General features: G+C 42.6%; 1 protein-coding gene across 4 annotated transcripts in view; it reads left to right on the top strand.

Annotated features, from left to right (window-relative positions):
• CDK6 (cyclin dependent kinase 6) overlaps window positions 1-15272 on the top strand; it is a 240845-nt gene that overhangs the window by 176221 nt on the left and 49352 nt on the right. The gene's annotated exons all lie outside the window — the stretch shown is intronic.

Below are 15272 nucleotides of genomic sequence, written 5' to 3'. Positions count from 1 at the left end.
ATTTTAGAAAGGTCAAGAAGCAAGCCATATGTTTAATAGCTTTGATTTCCAGTCTCTCCTATATTAGAAAGGTTGACTGATTCTCTGATATTAAGGGTTGCCAGGGAGTTTTAACAGTATCTGTCTCTATTATCTGGGCTTAATAATTGCCACCAATGACTTAGAGTGGCTGCTACAAAATGGATAAGCACTGAAGTTTTTTGTCTTCCTCCTTTAGCACTTTGCCTATGGGTAGCCCAACTAAACTACACATTGAGTTACATTTTAATACTAAAAAACGTTACTATGAATTTGGTCAGTAGACAACTAGTCAGGTTGAAGGATGACATGAGATGGGATAGGAGGGAGGGATGGAGGGATGAATGGGATAGATTGACTTTTAACCTCATAGCAAATTAAATTCACAGTTGCTAGCTATCCAGGTGATCTTGTGATCCTACTTGAAACTCTTGTCTGTGGTTTGAAAGTATGGGGTTTTCCAGGTTATAGCAAACTCATAAAAAGAAAATGCATGTTTAAAAAATAAAACATGCTAATTCTTTGAAAAAAAACTTAATTCTAAAACTAGTTCTTTGAATATGGAGATTGTGGTAAGCAGATAGTAATTCTTAGAAGTTCTGAGTTGCCAGTTCTACTGATCCCTAGCTAAGAAATGCCAAATGCCGCCAGGAAGAATTTAATAAATACGGTCACTGTTGGAAGGAAACAAACAAGGCTTCATGGTTATATTAGCCCATGTGTGGTGGCCTCTCTAGGCTTGTCGTCATTGATTTCTATGAATTAAACACCCAGTAGCTGAGAAACTGACAGTGAAACTGTCCTTTGTGGCTGAGTGGTCTGTGAACCAATGTCTTTAAAATGTCACCGAGTGCCTTGCCAGTTTTCCCGTTGGTTACTATGTTGGTGTTTCCCCTTATTTGAGTGCTCTCTTAGGTGACATCAGTAAAATGGGGTCCTTAGCAGACTGACCTGAACACCAAGGCACCAGAAGGCAAGCCCTCGCCTGTGACTGGAAACCCAACATCAACCTCAGGTTAGGTCAGAACACATGTATGGAAAAACCAGGGCACTTTGCTGGACCTTGAGATTTCTTATCTCTTCTTGGATGCCTTCATAGGCCTTTAAAGAACCAACCAAATAAGGAGAACTTTACAGAAGCATTTTCTTGAGTAAGGAAATATCCAAGATGGTACTTAGGAAAAAAACTGATCTTGGTTGAATAACGCATCCAGGTGGTTCTAAGAATGCATGAGTACTTTAATGTAATCAATGTTGATTTCTCTTATTCTTTTTTTCATTTTTAAAAAGATTTTATTTATTTATTTGTCGGAGAGAGAGAGAGACAGCACAAGCAGAGGGAGTGGCAGGGAGAGGGAGAAGCAGACTCCCTGCTGAGCAAGGAGCCCACTTGGGACTTGATTCCAGGATGCTGGGATCATGAGCCCAACTGAAGGCAGATGCTTAACTTGACTGAGCTAACCAGGCATCCCGTGATTTCTCTTATTCTTAATATGTATCTTACTTTAACATGAATTTGGAAAATGCATTTGTTTTCATGAGTATACTGAGAAGCCCCCGTCAGGTGTGGCCTTTCCCTGTCAGGGCAGCTCTGCGGAACTCCAGCATCCCAACCCAGTGCCACTCCCATCTGGCACCCTGGGGCTGCCTGTTCTGTGGTCTTCTCTGCAAACTAGATTTTATCTTTATAGTACCCTTCCTGCCAGTTCTGCCATCATGTCCTTCCCTCCAACTGCCCAAGTCATCGGCTTCCCTTTTGCTGACAATTACAGGTCTGTGACTTCTCCCCATGGTCTTATCCCTGTTCTGAGCAACCTGCTTCCCCCTTCTCTGGCTCCCCCAGCTTCTGTTAATCCTTTCCACTCTGTCCCTTGGAATCTCTGCTCTGAGCCACAGGTTGCCCCTTTCACTGAACTTTTCCTCGCAGTCTCCTTCTTCAGGCCCTTTTCTGTCAATGCTCTACTCCCCTCCCCTCAGAAGAGAACTGGGATACTCTTGGCCATCTGGTGCTGAGGGCACTATTCTGCCAAAGCCTCTCAGCTCCTCTTTACCATCCTCTCCCTCTTCTGTCTCCCCCGTCTTAATTACATCACCTGTCACATAGAGAACCAGTGGTTTTTTTGAAACATAGAGCTTTTTTGTAAGCATAGTTGCTTTTTTAAAGCTACCGCAGGGTAAGAAGAACTGTTACTAATGGAAGAGCTTTGCAGCTTACTGTCTCCCCCTCCCCCAGCTTGTGCTGAAGCATTCAGAACCTTCTGATGAACTTGTGTCCTCTGCTCACTCCTCAGGGGCACTCACTGCACCTTAGGGATCATCGCCACCCAAGTGTTCCACCATTAAAAATAAAGCTCCACTTAACAGACAGAAATAAGGGCAACAAGAGCCCGCCCACAAGCTCTTCAGCACTTGCCGTCTGGGCTCCTCTCCTCTCCTCCGGATCCCCTCCCTTAGTCTCAGACCTGGTCCCTGCACAGTTCCTTACCCTTATATCCCCCAGGGTCCTTAAGCCCAGTCTGTTCCCATTCTCCCAGCCCATCATTCGGCCACATCTCCACTTGATTGAAACGAGTGATGGTATCCAAAGTGAATTCCCCTGTGCCCCTTCTTTCAACTCAAAAATCTCTCCTTATCTTCTCTCTCTCTCTTCCTTCTCTCCCCCTTTTTTTTTAAAGATTTATTTATTTTAGAGAGAGAGAGATAGTACAAGCGAGGGAGGGGAAGGAGGGAGAGAGCATTTCAAGCAGACTCCCCGCTGAGCGTGGAGCCCAGCATGGGGTTTGATCTTAAGACCCTGAGATCGTGACCTGAGCCAAAATCAAGAGTCAGGTGCTTAACACACTGAGCCCTCAAGTGCCCCCTTCTCTCCCCTCTCAAAGAAGGATGCATTCTCCCCCCTTACAAGACAAGTCCTTTGACTTGTGTTTTTGATGCTTCCCTGCTTCTGGACACCCCCACCATCCATCATCCCCTTCTGATTTGCCACTTCAGAACCTCCCTGTCCACTAGCTTTCATGACTCCATCCTAGAAGAGACCTTACTCCCCCTTTCTATGCCCTCAGTCTTTCTCCTTCCCTTCATGGCCAAACTTCTAAAAAGAATAGAGTCATTCTCTACATGCAGCTTTCACTTCTTCACCATTTGCCATCCCTTAAGTCCTTCCAGAAAAAAAAAAAAAAAGATGAATAATATTTACTGGGCACTTGCTATGAGGTATATTGAGTGTCTTAAAATATATAATTTCATTTAAATCTCAGAGTAACCTCAAGGGATACCACTGTCCCCCATTTTACGGGTAAGAAAACAGGTCTGAGAAGGTTAAGTAGTACAGAGTACCGCAGCTAATGAATGATGGGGAGAGACTCTGAACCCAGGCTTATCTGACTGCACCATCCTCCTGGCAGCCCATCTGCTGCCATCTCTCCATTCTCCTCTTGCTCAGTGTCTTCAACATTGAATGTTGTGACCACTGATCCCATTAAACCCTCCCTGCCCTTGCTGTTGGTGAAGAGCACATTGCTGGGGGCCCCTGCCTTTATCTCTGTTACTTACCAGCTCTTCTTCTTTCTCTCCCAAAGCTAGATGCTCCCAAAGACTTTCTGTCTAGATCAGATGCAGATGGGTTCCAGAGCCACGTTCGGTTCCCTGATGGACTGACTCTCCACCAACCATCTCACAGACACCTTCCCTTCACCAGACCCCCAAACCAGCAATTCCTCTCGCTGTCTCTTTTCCCTAATGGAACCCACATCCCCACAGTTACCCAGCTAGGTCCCTAAAGTCACTGGGGAGCCTCCTCATCCTTCTCATATATCCAAGTCCTGTGGATCCTGTCTCCACAGAATCCCTCAGATCTCGACTTCGTCGCTTCAGTTTGGGTCTTACCGACAGCCTGAAACACTAAGCTGGCAGCCTGCTTTCCTGTCTCCTGCCTGTTCATGCATTTGGCATAAGCTCATCTTCCTGTTGTCACCTCTTTGCAAAAACGTATCAAAACTGGCGCAGGATCCTTGGCTCTCAAGACCTTCTAAAGAAGCCCCACTTCTCTTCGCCTCAGCACATATTCCTCTCCGAGATGTAACTGTATGTTAGCGAAAATCACCTACCTTTTGACCCCACAATTTGCCTCAGGGTTTTCCTCCTTAGAACCCACATGCTTCTCTTGACCTGGGTGCCCACCTGCCCCCAGGGCCACACCTAGAGGCCACTCCTCAGAGAGAGACCTGCCGCCCCCCGCCCCCCCCCCCCCCCCCCCCGGCTCCTCAGCACTCTGGCTGTCCCTGTCTCGTGGCGCTTTCCTCGGGCGCTTTCTGGGCACGCAGGTTGTCCACCGGGGCGGCAGTGATGATGTGACGCAGCGCAGTGCTCTTCCTTAGGAACCAGCGGTTTCACTCTCCTTCAGCCCTGCCTCGCCAGCTCTGTGACCGAAGGCCAGTCACCCACCCGGAGCTTCGGGTCTTTATCTGGAAAAGGGAGAGGCCAGGTCAAGCTACCACAGCCACGGTGTTCAGACCCGTCTGGAGAGCTCGGGAGTTACCATCCTTTCTCGCTCCCACACTCGGTTTTATTCAGAACAGCTTGATTTCATTTTTTTTTTATATATATCGGGCTTCTGAGATTTACAAGAGTTTTAAAACATAGCAGTGGATAATGTCCAAGATTCATTCTGACTCTGGTATTCTTTGCTGCTGCGTCGAAGCATGATGTGGTGATTTCTGGAACTCTCACCCACGTCTAGCACAGCTAACACTTGTCGGCAGAGCTCATTACATACCCTTGTATATGGTCCTGAACACTTGACACATATTATTCAGTTTAATCTCCCCAGGTGACTTGCCCCAGGATCCCACATCTGGTCCCTGGCAGAGCTTGAACTCAAAGCTGAATGACCTGTACCACGTACCCTGAATTGTCAGAAGCAACACTAAAAATCAGAGAGGTGTCGAGATCATAGAGGGTAGCATTGTAACAGTCAGTGCGTGCATGCGTGTGTGTGTGTGTGTGTGTGTGTGTGTGTGTTCATTCATTCATGCCTCCCTCTCCACCCTGCTATTCCCTTTTTTAAACATTTAAATATATAGATATTCCATCCATGAAGGTCGAAAGCAGCTATGTCCAATAGAAATATGACGGGAGCCACAGTGTAATTTAAAATTTTCTAGTAGCCACCTTAAAAAAGGTGAAAAGAAACAAGTAAAATTAGGTGTAATCCTATATTTTATTTACCACAATATACCCAAAGTATAATTTCAGTATGTAATGAATATTTTAAAATGTGAATGAATGAGATAGTTTACATTCTTCATAATCAGTCTTCAAAGTCCGTATGTATTTGCCCTTCAGCCCAGGTCAGTTCAGACTCGCCACATTTCAAGAGCTAAGTAGCCACCTGGACTGGACTGGACCGCACAGGTCTACACCATCAAATAGAAGAAAAGTAAAGAAAAAATTGGCTGCTGTTTATTGGAAAGGGGAGAAAAAGTGCGTCCGTGCCCTTCTAGCCTAGGCTCGTTGACTCTCAGTGAGATTCCTCTTTCTTCTCCCTCCTACATCTTTTCTAGTTTGGTGGAGGCTGTGAAAGTTGAGGTCCTTGTATGGAGAACTAAGAGTTGTTGTTGAATCAGCTGCTTGGCCTTTGTCCCTGAATTGGTGGCACTTAAACGCCAGCCTGCACGTGGGTTTGTCAGCACCGGCAGATCTTCCCTACCGCGTCCTCTTCTAAAATTGCTTGCACCTGGAGCCTCGACGGTTCTGTGATCCCTCCACATGCCACTTTCAGAAACAAGAATTGCTGAGGGCAGGAACAAGTGAGGAGATTTAGATGCCAATTAGCTTTTTTTTTTTTTAAAGAAAAGAAATAATTCTAACCACAAGGTAGAATAGTCTGATTGCAAAAAATGCCAAATGGCACAGAAGTATAGAAGTGAATATTATCTTTTCTGCACGCTCATCCAAAATCCGCTTCCCAAAGATAACCCCCTGGGTATATACTTCCAGATCTCCATTATTGCAAATTCAAAAGTGTGTGTGCGTATGGTTATAAATACATATATACATACTCGTACACGCACTTCTGTAAATTTATCTCACGGCGATGGGCTTACGCTATATACCATACTTCTCTGTACATGGCCTTATTCGCTTTATTTTGTTATAATGTATTGTACCAGTCCATAGAGCTCTAACTCATTTTTAAACTGCTGATAATGGTCAGTTCATTTATTTCATAATTTAATTTCCCAATGATGGACATTTAGGGGTTATTTGGTTTTGGTCTTATTGCAAACAATTCTGCAGTAAAATCCTTGTGCTTATTTTGTGGAACATTTGTCCAAGTGTTTCTGTATGGTGAATTCCAGAAGCAAAATTACAGGGTCAGATAACATGCATATTTAAAATTCTGCCAGCTAAACCAAATTGCCCTCCAAAAAGCTTCCATTAAACTCTGTTTTAAGTTTAAGGCAGGAGATAGGATTGAGGTTCTCAAAGATTAAGAAGCTTTGTCAAGAGTAAAACAAGACGGGGTGCCTGGGTGGCTCAGTCGGTTAAGCGTCTGCCTTCAGCTCAGGTCATGATTTCAGGGTCCTGGGATTGAGCCCCATGTTGGGCTCCCTGCTCAGTGGTGGGGAGTCTGCTTCTCCCTCTCCCTCTGCCTCTTCCCACCACCCGCTTGTGTGTGCTCACTCTCTCTCTCCCTCAAATAAGTCAATAAAATCTTTAAAAAAAAAAAGAAAAGTAAAACAAGACAAGGACTCATGTAAACCCTGGCTATCTCCTCCATCCGTATTTAAAAATAATATCAAGAGGGAAATATAAGTGAATATGGTAATTTTATAAAAGCTGTTGTTAAGCTTGGTTTGAAGCATAAGAGACCTCCTTCAACTGTAAAATTCACTGTGGGTTTCCTTTTTATCAGTTGTGTAGTGATAGGGAAGGAATCAACCTCCTTTTGTCAGTTAAAAAAAAAAAAATTATCTTAAGATGAAAGTCCCAAGCAGTTTTTCAGACTCGTTTTTTTTTCCATTGCACAGACAACAGAAGGTCATTCTACAGGCTCCAGAGTGCTAGGCTTGGAGAATAATGCTTATTGAGCTGTGATCGTCCTTCCAGGCAGGACTTGGAATATGGCCTTTGCTTCACATTGCCCTTCCTCCTTACTCTTCTTCTCCAGACCTCAGCCATCTTGCTTCAGATTTTGCCTTCTGGGTCTACTCATTGGATTTGCTTTGTCTGCGTTCTAACTTGGTCATAAAGTCTCTGGTCTTCTGGTCACATCTTTCAACCATTGCTTTGGATGAAAATATTTGGTTTGAGACAAGGAGTCATCCACTTTTTATTATTAAATACCAGCAGAGAAAACAGCTATTTTATACAGTGAGAGCCAGTTCTTACTAGTCTAATCTTTAGTCGGTGGCAAACTGGTCTTTGTTGTCCCCTGACTCCCATGAACAGGGGATACCTCCCAGCCCTGCAAAATTAAAAAGTCCTAGGCCTGTGCAGAATCACTTTAGCTGGAGTTTGGACCTCTGATCTGAGTTGCATCTGGCCTTGGTAATTCCTCCAAAGCATAATGTTAACATTACATTTGTTGCTTTATAATGTTCCTGCAAAATTACCAGACAGAACAATAGACACTATAATGAAGAATACAAAGTATTTGAGATAAATAAAAATTCAGGAGATTTTATTATATACCTGAATAGTTTCTCACAAAACAGTATTAAGGCACCAAATTGCAACAAATGGTAAGATGTGACAAATGATTCCATTTGGTCTTGTCTTAAAAAGATAGGGTGTAGTCACAATCTGTTGGTAACTCCATGTGGCCCAGTGCTGTGGGGTGGTCTGGCCTGTCTGATACCCATGCTCCATTGTTTCGCACTGAGCTTCTGCCTCCCATCTGGCCTTCTCCTGGTGACTGGAAGAGCTCGTTGTTTGATAGATAAGACCCAGCATTTGGCTTCACTGAGAAGCACTGGAAGCGTTTTTTCTTATAAAAATTTTAAGTTTCCTGGTTTTTCTTCTTTCTCTCCTTTCATCTTTTCTCTTCTTGTCTCCCTTCAGACTTCTCTCCTCCTCTTCTGCCTCTCTTTCTCTTTCTTCTTCCACTCTCCTTGTCACTCTCTCCCCCCTCCCTTCTCCCCAGTTTAACCATGGGAGTTACAGGGCATTTAACATGGCCTCCCATATATACCTTCTCTGATAATACATGATAGTACTGAGTTTCTGGTTTATTGTTCCAGTTTTGCTGGCTAAATTAAATTTTCAGAGATAGGCCTAAGAGCTGCTTAGGGGTATGTGTGTGTATGTGTGTGTGTGTGTGTGTGTATACATATGTGTACACATGTGTGTGCATATATGTGCATGTGTGCTTTTATAGAAGCAGGAAGCTGGTTTATTATTTCTGGATTTTCTCTCACTTTCTTACAGACATTTCACAAAATCTTAATATGTGAAAGAAAGGTGGGCCAGAGACAGCTATCGATATGTGGGCTGTATTTACTTGCTAATTAAAGTATTGCAGGGGACAATTCAGAATGGCAGGTTTCCGTTGGAAATTAGATTTTACTATGAGCTGAATTGGATACTACTAGCTCTTCTCCTATCATTGGCACAGTTCAAGTTTGCTGGACATTCTCAGTCCGAAACCTGGGAGAAGATCCAAAACCTTAGAAGTCAGGCATCAGGAGCCTGCCAAATGTGTTTGCCGCTATGTTGCCCAACCATTTAATAATCATATGACATACTAATATTTTGATATTCGGAAATAATTTGGAAGCCAATTGCTATGTGTTTTGCTGGTCAGAGTCATATATTGAATTCTGCAGGTATTAGCATGCAATAATGTTAATTTGAAAGGCACTCAGTTAAGTGGTATATGGTCCTGATTAAAAGTGGGAGTGAACGAATATGTGGACATTTTGCATTTTTTTTCTCTAAACTGATACCGTTTTTTAAAGATTGCATATTAACAGCTTCTTGTATTGTGTCTGTGAGCTCTCAGTCAGAAGTCATTAAAAATGTTAGGAGCTTTAATTTAAAATGATACCTACTGCCCCTCTCTCAGTTTTCTACTAAAAAGACAAACCCTCCAACACCAGAATTCAAACTGGCAGTGAAATAATTATCAAAATTATTTGGAAAAATTCCCATTTAGCCAACACAAGATTTAAAAACCCATTTGGTGACTCAGTGTTGTTATGTGCACCTAAAAATTGTTAGATAGACCTTTCTCCTCCTCCCTCCTTCCCTTGTTTCAGAAACACAAAGTTGACTCCCAATTCAAAAAATGGTCAGCTGTTCCCAACCACTGTTCCTGTCGAGAGCTCCACAGTGTGTTGCCTCCCCTCTGCCATCAGTGCTGTATCTGTTTCATACGAGTACCTATCCTGGAAAAACAGGTGCACAAAGGGAGCGGTGGAACTGAGAAGAATGGGATATTCAGGAGGTAGACACAGGAGAGCAATATTAGATGAAACATGGTAGCTGTTAAAATTGATCTAAGAGCTACTGGGAGAGTATTTCAGTGTTTACAGAATGAGTTCAAAGTAATGTCTGCATTTTGTTGACTATGACTTTTCCGGGTTGATCACTCCTCTCAGAATGAGAACACCAACTAAAAGAATAAAATTCTTGTGGCTTTTGAAAAAATACTACTGATCAAGGCAAGTAACATTATCCAGAAGCCCAAGAAAAAGATATAAAATTGAAAGGGATTAACAAAATCAGAAGAAAATTTACAAAAATTAGTAGACTGACTCAGAAGAATACTAGAAGACACCCTCCTAAAACAGAAACAAAGGCCACAAGCATTGCGCATTCTGAAATGCGACGGGAAGGGAGGTGGATGCTGTGTGCAGTTGTAAGGAAGCCCCATGCAGGGGCACGATTGGAATCTGGTCAGAGGGAGGGGCGTCCTGGTGGCCCAGTCGGTTGAGCATCCCACTCTTGGTTTCTGCTTGATCATGATCCCAGGGTCGTGTGATCGAGCCCCGAGTCGGGCTGCACGCTGAGGGTGGGGTCTGCTTGGGAGCCTCCTGCTGCTTCTCCCTCTGCCGCTCACCCCCCCCCCCACTCACGCTCACTCTCCAAAAAAAAAAAAAAATCAGGTCGGAAGGAGTAAAAAGTAGAATTAATACTATAGGACATGGAATCATTGATTTAAAGGACAGTATTGAGACGTTCTCACACAATGCTGAGGAAAAGAACAAAAGGGTTGAAATGGTGGGAAAATGACAAATAGGAAGGATAAAGAATGGAAACGTGGCTTAAGAAATTGATGGCCTTAAAATGCTTTGACAGAAACATAATTATAGAAACGTGTTCCTGAACAGAGACAAGATTTGAGTACATGGATTAAAAGGTCTCATAGTAATTGGGGGGGGAATCATTGAAAAAGAGACTCTTTTGTTGGGGTGCTCAGGGCTGTGAGTACAGAAAATTTAGTTCAGATCGACTAAAGAATAAAGCTCACATGAGTGATTTCAGAGATAAGTAAGCTTCAGGGTTGGCTTAATCCAGAGGCTACAGCTCCATTTCTCTAAGATTCCCTTGGCTACGTGTTGGCATCTTGGAAGACTGTCTTCCCTCATGGCAAAGTGGTTACAGTGGTTCCAGCAACACCAGCACGCTCAGACAAGGGACACGTTCTTCTGTACCTGGACTCCAAAGACAGGTGCTGAAATCCATCCTTAGGACTGCTTCTGGTATATGCCCACACTTGAACCAGGCACTGAGACCAGAGACGTGGATTCTGTTGACCAGATAGATGGTGTTCTGAAGAACATCAAGGTCTTTTACAAGGTGAAAGGGGGAAATGTATACTGGGGAGGCAACCCACAGAATCTGCCCCGAAGACTGACACAGAACACATCTGGCAAAATTTGAACTTCATGGAGAAAGAGAAAAGCCTACAAGGAACAAACAACTTTATCTGAAAGCTGTACAAAAAGGTAGGGAAATCAGGCTGGCCTCAGACTTCTCTTTAATTTAACTAAGAGGCACAAGAGAATAAAGACAAATCTTTAGCTTGGGGTAGTAGGGAGTCTGTGCCCCCAGTCTTCGTACTCGGGTGAGTTGTCTTAAACAGATGAAGGCAACAGAAAGTTTCATGTGTGCAAGGATGCAGTTACTGTTTGTTTGTTGAATACAACTTGGGCAAACTTGAGCTAACTGAAAGAGATATCGAAATTAGCACATCAAGAATGGGAGGCCACGGTACGAAAGGACTGGTGGCATCCCCCGAGGGGCTGTCTACAGACCCAACACCCAGCTCTTCACAGACCTTCGGAGGAGAACGGTGACTTCAGCAGACCTCACCTGTTTGTACTGGCCGTACTAATGACCCTATAGGAATGTGGTTGGGTTAGTATATTTTTCACAACAGGATCTGGATGAAGCTTAAAAGCAAATAATTTCATTATGAATTAATAGTCCTTATTATGAGACTAGCCCTATAATTGGACTTCAGAAATTCCCCTGAAAAAGCTTCAGGCAGAGTGTACCATCAGATTTAAAAGTCTAATTAAATATGACTAAAATTATGTTTCATTTTAGCCCATCTATAACTAGAAAGAAATGGTCTCTAAAGACCTTTAAAAACAAGAGAAGAGTAGGTCAAAGTGAAAAACTAAAAATGAAATAGAAAGGGAGATGAGTGGGATAAGAAACAATTATAAAGACATAAAATGGAGTAGCCCAATTATAGTCCCTCGAGGAGGCATAGAGAGCCGAACTGACACTTAAGAAAATGGCAGGAGTGACACAAAAGGCAGACTGGGTTAAATTTTCAGGGGATTTGTTCCTTCCGATATCATAATTTCTGGCATCTTCCCCTTTTTCCTGAAGACTGACTTTTTCTATTTAAAGATTATCTACATTAATACAAAAAGTGGAATCGATCAAAATGTTCAACACTGGTGGAATTGCTTAATAAAATAATATGTGTATCAGTGTAACTTATGAAGAGTTATAAATTACAGTTTATAGCTCCCATGGTGTTCACATTGTTGGATATCTCAGGGTTGCTAATATTACTGCATCCCATAGCCATTGCTAAAATATTGGCATACTTCCTTACCCATTGGTACAAAAGCCACTACCCAGAGTACTCTAGCTGCCTAGATGCCCCTGCCTCACTCCCAAGTTCCCCAGGGCCTCCCTAGGATCCAAATAAAGGGTCACTGTCCGACATGCCAGGCTTGGTCCAGAATCCTGCTCCTGCCCTTTCGTGTTAAAAAAAAAAACAAAGAAAAAAAAACACTTTTTTTTTTTTTTTACTTTTTTTTTTTTTTACCTTTTTTTTTTTTTACTATTATCTCAGGGGAGAGGCACTCCTAGGAATATACATTTGCAGTAATCCCTGTACTCTCTTTAAGTCCCTTGAAGTCATCCCATGCTTCTGGCTGTCATTCCTTCCAGCTACCATTTGAACAGCTGCTGGTCTCAGGCAATTCATTATGCAGTTTATGTCAAAGACCTTCCACCGGTCCCTAACTGGCCATTGATCTTTACCCCATTTCCTGGACCTAAAGGCTTCTGGAAACAGTAAAATTTGGAATTTAACATCAAGCTGTGAAATTCTCCCTTTGTTTCATTTGAGGTTTTTTTGTTTTCTTTTGTTTTTATTTTTTTGAGTCAGGCTCAGCATTATCAGTCACCACTGTTAGCGATCTTGGCACAGAAATGTTCACCGAAAGTTGTACCTGCAGTGGTCCATAAATATGTCTACACCCTAATCCCTATGAATTTCTTTCCCTTTAATGGCAAAAGGGATTTGGCAGATGTAAGGTTACTGAACCCTAAAATAAGGAGATTATTCTGGATTATCTGGGTGGGCCTAATCTAATCACGGGAGCCCTTTCTCAGGCTTGAGGCAAGAGATGGGGCAAGAGGGGAAGTCAGAGATTCTAAGTGTGAGGAGTGAGCCCACTGTTGCTACCTCTGAGATGGAGAGGCCACATTAAGAACCAAAGTGAAGTCTCCAGAAGCTAAGAGTGGCCTCCACTAGACAGCCAGCAAGAAAGCAGGAACCTCGGTACAACAACTCTATGGAACTGAATTCAGCCAACTCCCCGAATGAAGTGGGAAGCCAGGTCTTCCCCAGGAGCTCCAGAATGGATTATAGCCAGGCCAATACCTCAATTTCAGCTTTGTAAGACTAACAGAGAACGAGCTGAGCCAAGCCATCCCTAGACTTTTGATCTACAGAACTGTGAGATGAATCGTGGGTGTTGTTTTAAACCACTAAATTTATGGTTATGTGTTACAGCAGTAATAGAAAATTAACAAACACACCAACGTATAAAAGAATGGCAACACAACAACAACAAAGCCAGTGGAATAAACAGTAAACACTGCAGAACACACAATTCGGAAAGACTGAGTTGCTCTCTGGCTGAGAATGTCTACACAGTGAGGAGCACCAGTTCCAAGGGCTAAAAGGACCTAGCAGTAGCCTGCACTCAACCAGCACTCCCCACTCGTTTAAGAGCATACAAAGGGTTGTGTTGGGGGCTGGGGAGGGGCAGGGGGAGACACGAATACGTATTCAGCGTATATCTTTTTTTTTTTTTGGAAGAAAAATATTTTAGAGATGAACCATTTCAACAAAGAAGCCTTGAGCATTGCTGTAATGAAAAGAGGATGAGTATATTAGTAGTTTCTTGTTTGTTTATTTAAGGGTAGTGTTGTATACAGTAACAAATCAGGGAAAGAAATTATGGGAGGGGGAGATTGTTCTGACAATGGGCATGTGCGATCCCATTTGTATTTTATTTCTTCTGGTACAACTGTAAAACTGTGACAAGCTTTTCAAGATGAGTTACCATGTGTTCTGGGTATAATTTTATGGTCCCTGAGTTGTGCAGGCTACTTACCTAAGGCTTTGACCCAACCGGAAGGTACAGTGAATTGCACTGTGATATGAATTGCACTTGGAATATGGAAGTTTGCAGATATGTGCTATAATTCCAAATGTAGGAGAACGTGAGGATTGACGCTCTGGAACCAGACAGCCTGGGTTTAAATCCCAGTTCTTTCACTTACCGGCTGTGTGGCCTTCGGCCAGTTACTTAATCTCCCTGTGCCTCAGTTTCCTTTTCTGTGGAAATGGATTAAGAGTACCTCTCTGCTAATTTATTGTGAGAATTTAATGTAAAATGCTCAAAATAGCCTCTAGCGTATTGACAGGCAGCAATAAATGTTAGCTATCATTACGATTGTTATGCTTTGCTGAAAAATGTAAATATTCCTGAAATTGTGGCTTTCTGACTTCTTGGACCCAAGAAACAAGAGATCACCAGCATCCCCCCAAGTTGAGATGACCCTATCCATCCTGTATTAGCTACCCAAACCAGGAAATCTTTTCTGTCCCTGTCTTCTGTTATTTTCCACTTCAAATTAGGTTTTGTAGATAATGTTGCCATTATAGTATATTACTTACCATAAAAATCTTTATTTTTTAACACCTTTAAAGGACATTTCTCTTTCTGCTGTTTTGAAGAGTAGTGTTTCATAAGATGTGATATATAAGGTAATAGAATAAATGCTGGGTTAAACATTAAGTTTCCTTACTCAGGTCTCCTCAGAGCTCTTAATAATAATGTGAATTTCAGAATTTCCAGGATGTATAGTGGAAGGCTCCCCAAACATATTTAGTCACAGAACTTGTTTTTTCAAGATATGCCTGTTAAAATTTCCTAGAAGTGTTCTGCACATTCATTTAGGAGAAAACTGTCCTAAAATATGAGCATATTTTACCAAGGTTATTTCAGATTTATGAGTTAAGATTTTTATGAATTGCATGTTGTTCTAAAGGAGGTTTTATAGTTACACATCCCAAATATATGTCTCTGTGTATGTGCATCCAAATTAGACTTCGATAAAACAGTGGAGAGTTCTAATTCTATTTTGTAGATTAAAAGTGGCCCTGGCTTACATCGGAAACCGGGGATGTACTGTATGGTGACTAACATAATATAATGAAAAATCATTTAAAAAAAAAAAAAGTGGCCCTGGGGCGCCTGGGTGGCTCAGTCGTTAAGCGTCTGCCTTCGGCTCAGGGCATGATCCCAGCATTCTGGGATCGAGCCCCACATCGGGCTCCTCCACTGGGAGCCTGCTTCTTCCTCTCCCACTGTCCCTGCTTGTGTTCCCTCTCTCGCTGGCTGTCTCTCTCTGTCAAGTAAATAAATAAAATCTTAAAAAAAAAAATAAAAATAAAAATAAATAAAAAATAAAAGTGGCCCTGGCTA

This window comes from Ursus arctos, unplaced genomic scaffold, assembly GCF_023065955.2.
Source record: "Ursus arctos isolate Adak ecotype North America unplaced genomic scaffold, UrsArc2.0 scaffold_3, whole genome shotgun sequence".
NCBI lineage: Eukaryota > Metazoa > Chordata > Mammalia > Carnivora > Ursidae > Ursus > Ursus arctos.
This window is presented reverse-complemented; position numbering and strand designations above follow the sequence as displayed.